The sequence below is a fragment of the Cibotium barometz genome, chromosome 61 (assembly GCF_041138505.1).
Source record: "Cibotium barometz isolate CiBa-2024 chromosome 61, ASM4113850v1, whole genome shotgun sequence".
NCBI classification, from domain to species: Eukaryota; Viridiplantae; Streptophyta; class Polypodiopsida; order Cyatheales; family Cibotiaceae; genus Cibotium; species Cibotium barometz.
Window position 1 is genome coordinate 33,247,579 of NC_141106.1, and position 5,019 is coordinate 33,252,597.

At 40.9% G+C, this 5,019-nt stretch overlaps 1 pseudogene; it reads left to right on the plus strand.

The window, feature by feature from the left end:
• The first annotated feature begins 3,371 nt into the window (after nt 1-3,371).
• Nucleotides 3,372-4,486, plus strand: LOC147604808 (peptidyl-prolyl cis-trans isomerase CYP59 pseudogene; annotated as a pseudogene).
• The last annotated feature ends 533 nt before the right edge of the window (nt 4,487-5,019 follow it).

Here is a 5,019-nt window from a genome sequence, read left to right on the forward strand (position 1 = left end):
TTTAAGGAAAATAACACTTTTGAAATAAAAATAAATCTTTTATGCATCTTTCTATGCATAAAATCAATTTTAATGAGAATAACACTTTTGAAATAGAAATAAATCCTTTATGCATCTTTCTATGCATAAAACCAATTTTAATGAGAATAACACTTTTGAAATAGAAATAAATCCTTTATGCATCTTTCTAAGCATAAAATCAATTTTAATGAGAATAACACTTTTGAAATAAAAATAAATCCTTTATGTATCTTTCTATGCATAAAATTAAATTCAATGAAAACAACACTTTTATAATAAAAAATTCCATTATGCATCTTTCTATGCATCTTTCTATGCATAGAAATTAAATTCAATGAAAACAACACTTTTATAATAAAAATTTTCATTATGCATCTCAAATAAAACTAACACAAGTGAGAATCAATTTTGCGAAAACAAAGAGGTTTAGGGTTTAGGAATGTACTTACTTGCCATGCTTGACAAGCATCTCCTCCAGTAATAATAATCCATCCTTCATCTTGTACCCTATCAAATAGAGCTTGCAAACCCCGTTGTAATGCAAAATCATCCTTCATCTTGTACCCTATCAAATAGAGCTTGCAAACCCCATTGTAATGCAAAATCATATTTCTCTTGCGTTGGGGGGCGATCCACTGCTTCAAGCTGCAGTTGTACAAACAAGTGAACATTTTAGAAAGTTGTTATTTAAGACAACCTTCTTTAATTAAAAGATAAGATACAATGTGAGGCTAACATATACTTACAAATATTGTTGGGATATCGACTCCTCCTTCACGTGTAACATCATGCCTCAAGTTATTGTACCCTTTTGATACCTTTTATCATGATATGACATCTTGTCTTCTTGGAGCTTATGCCCAAGCTTCCATGGCTTTCTTTGTTGGCTGTTGCCTTAGGATGGTCACCTACTCCCATGCCTACTCCATGCCTTGAGTATTGCCCTAGGATGGTGACCCACACCCATGTTGTCACTCCATGCCTTGAGTGGCCAACCTTCTTGCAGATAGATTTTTCTTTGCTAAACAAAGTTCCATCCCTTTAACTTATTTCTTCTTCTTGTAATTATTAGTGGAGACAGTGATAATTCCTTAGTGAGTTGTGGAAAAGGGCTTGGAGTGTTGCTAATGTTGAGGCTTGTGTATTCTCCTTGGCTTTTCCTTGATGAGTGAGCAAGCTAGCGAGGATGATGGGTGCCTTTTGTAGTGATTTTAGGAAGTTGATGACCTCCCAAGGTCTTTATGGTACTCCCTTTGACAATGGTACTAGAAGTGGCTTTTTGTCAGCTATCGGGATGGACACTCATTGATTTCACCACTCAATGGTTGAAACATCCAACCTTCCCCTAGGACAATCTCCTCATGTAGTTGCCCTAGAGTGAAAAAAAACTTGTGTTTCTTGGGATTAGAATTGATTGCAAAGCAAGCATCAGGGACTCCAACACATTTACCAAAATGACTTGAAGATGCTTGAACAAACTTTGTGCTAGCATTGAGATCAAACTTACCTAATAAACACCAAGTTTGATGAAACATCATATTTTTGTTTACTCCCATGTCAAGAAAATCTAACCTTTGGAGTTCAAACCCATAATTCTCTTGAATGATAACATTAATCCTTGCTGGTTGGACATAACCAACTTGGGAGCTTTTGTTAACTAGAACCCCCTTTGGTTGTCTTTTGGCCACATACTTGATCTCATGTCTCAACCCATAGAGGTTTTGCTTGTTTTTTAGTCTCCACTAAGGTTTTTTCCTTGTTCTTTATGATGTGAGTACTAAGATTAGTGGTCTCATGTGGTAGTACTAGCTTTTGAGTAATAAGATTAGTGGTAGTTCTAGGAGGTGATGTAAGCTTAAGTGGAATTTTTAGGCCTAGGTCCAAAAATGGGCAATTTTCACATATCATAATCATAAGGGATGTCACTCTTTTCCACAATCTCTCTGTCACTTGGGAACTTCCTAAGTTTGTACTACTACCATTAGCAAAGAGCTGCTCTCCTTTCTAGAGTTGTCTTTACTCTCATAATCCTAAATTAGGCCTTCCATGAAAAAGAAATCAACTCCCTTTGGACCTAATAAACTCTCAGCCAAATTTCTAGTGATTGGCTGATATTCATTGCCCTCATTGCATTTATACATAGAGGTTAGGGAGTGAATGTTAAGGTGCTTAGGGGCTTTCCGACATGTCATTTCTAGTGATTGTTTTCGACATTGTACATCATGAGGAGTTGGAAATAACTCCCTTTCACATTCTTAAGCATCCAACTCCCTTTCACATTCTTAAGCAAACATAGCTTCTCTCTTTTTGAAGGGATGCATGTCAAGAACAATTATGTGATCCGTGAACTTTATCTCTCTATGGACCAAAGACTTGGGAGCACTATTCATAGAGAAGGACTATTCTTGCACTTGATAAGCTTTACTAGTAGGTGAAGTTTTCTTTGGATCAAATCTTAGGGGTGCTCCCCCCTTCTTAGGTGTGTCTTTATCCTGAGAAGGCATTGTAGGTACTGATAGCTTTTATTCTGCCTCATCACTTCACTATAGACATGCATTTAGGGACACACAACACCAATTACACTGCGTTTTTCAGTTTAGCTGGGTAATTTTTTTTGTATTTATTAGCTCCATGCCTATGTGATTTTTTTTTGGAAGCCCTCATGGTATGAGAAAAGAAGCACACAATGTATATGCACATCATCATTATGACCATGATCAAAACTACACACAGGTTTGCTTTTTAGGATTTTCGGCGAACAAGCTTGGGTTGAGGGGTCCCACATGCATAGAAAAAGAGGGGAAGTGTCTGGTATATATGACACATTTCAGCACGGCACTAGCATGAAGCTCAAGAGTTGTGGAGCTCTTGGGATTGGGAGTTCGTAGAGATTTTGGGCACTTGGGTGCTCCTGTGTGTGTGGACAGCGACGACGGACACCCAATTTCCGCCTTTCGTATAAGGCTTTCTTGGTGGTTGTTCATCTGAAATTATCTCCTCGGACGCTACCGCACCTTTCTCGTGGGAAAAAGGTGTGTTCATCACAAAGTCCTACACAAGAACTTCTATAAGCGACCTGACACATGAGAAAGCATCTCCTAGGACATGCATCAATAAAATAATCAAAAGCCCTAAACTGAAAAAGCACGAGAGCACAACAGTTCTCTCACACACACACACATCTCACATAGATATGACTCGTGAGGTTCTCAAATATTAATAGATAGAGAATACTTGAGCATGCAAAAAAGCAACTCTCCCGTTTTTTTATCAAAAAGCAAGACGGAAAGCAAGACAAAAAGCAAAAAAAAAAACGGGAGCCGACTTAAAAGCGCGAGTGTGTGTGTGTGTGTGAGAGAGAGAGAGAGAGAGAGAGGGAGAGATGGCTGTGTTCGTCTCCACCAGCTGTGGCAACATGGTGATCGATCTCTACACACAGGAATGTCCCGTCGCCGCCACCAACTTTCTCAAGCTTTGCAAGATGGGTTATTACAACAATTGTCTCTTTCACGCCATCCACAGGGACTTCATCGTGCAGAGCGGAGACCCCACGGGCACGGGCTCTGGGGGAGACTCCTTGTTCAAGCTTCTCCACCCACAAGATGATCCTTCCAGCAGGTTCTTCCCCGACGAGCTTTGCCCCCGCCTCAAGCACGACCGCCTCGGCACTGTCGCCATGGCTAGCGCCGGCCCCAACCTCAATGCTTCCCAATTTTACATCACCACTCGCCGTGCTCACATCGACTACTTGGATGGTAAGCACACTGTGTTCGGCCGAGTTGCAGAAGGCTTGGATGTGCTCATGAAAATCAATGAAGCTCCTGTGGCGGCGGATGATTCATGCCGTCCTCTCAGAAACATTGGAATCAAACAAGTCTATATCATACACGATCCCTTCGAGGATCCGGTAGGATTGATGCACAGCCTACCCAAGGGTTTTCATCCACGACCACTGCCGGTTGACGATGCCGGAGACGTCGATTCCACCCCCTTGGCCCATGAAGATGATCAGCTGAGCATTCGGCAGCATATTGAGGCGCATTCACGAGCTGTTGTTCTAGAAATGATTGGAGACCTTCCGGAAGCAGAGGTGAAGCCACCAGAGAACGTGTTGTTTGTGTGCAAGCTCAATCCTGTTACACAGGAAGATGACGTGAACATCATCTTCTCTCGTTTCGGCACCATCTTGTCATTAGACATCCTAAGGGATCATAAGACAGGCCAGAGCTCGTGCTATGGCTTTGTAGAGTTTGAGACCAAAGAGGCTTGTGAGGCTGCTTACTTCAAGATGGACAATGCCCTCATTGATGACCATCGTATCCATGTGGATTTCAGCCAGAGTGTTCACAAAATGTGGGCTAGATTTATGAGTCAAGCCAGCAAACACCAAAAATCTCCAAAGAGAAAGGGTGATAGCACAATCAAACATCATCATACAAGAGAGGATCATCGACATCACAGATGAAACTTAAAGACGCGTAAAACCCGAGTTTTGCGTTAACTAATAGCATGATTATAAGTTGTACAAGGCCCATTCAAGGAATCTCGCAACCAAAAAGCATAGAACATGAAGTTATGGACTCAGCCTAGCAACAAAGAAGTAACGCCGGTTGGGTCATCCATTCCAAGGGGCCATGCTATTCAGAAATGTGGTGCCGACTCATGTTTATTGCCAGGCACATGTGTGTTTGTCAACAAGCAATGAGTATGTATTTGGATGTGTGCAAACCTTAGGTTATGGTCTAACTAAGGTTAGAATGAGCGGTCAATGTAAATGGTGAAGAAAGTCTAGAATGTGGTCGAAATAGGGAATATCTGGTGATGTAAGCCATGATGTATGGGGGCAAGTGGATGGTAGCTAGCATGTGGCTGGAAATTGATGTACCAAGCTTATTTTCAACAATGCAAGTGTCGTGAGTTTGGGATTAGCCTTGATTCATATTTTGATTGTCTTCATTAGTGTTAATACTATGCTCTAACTATGTCTTTTTCCATCTT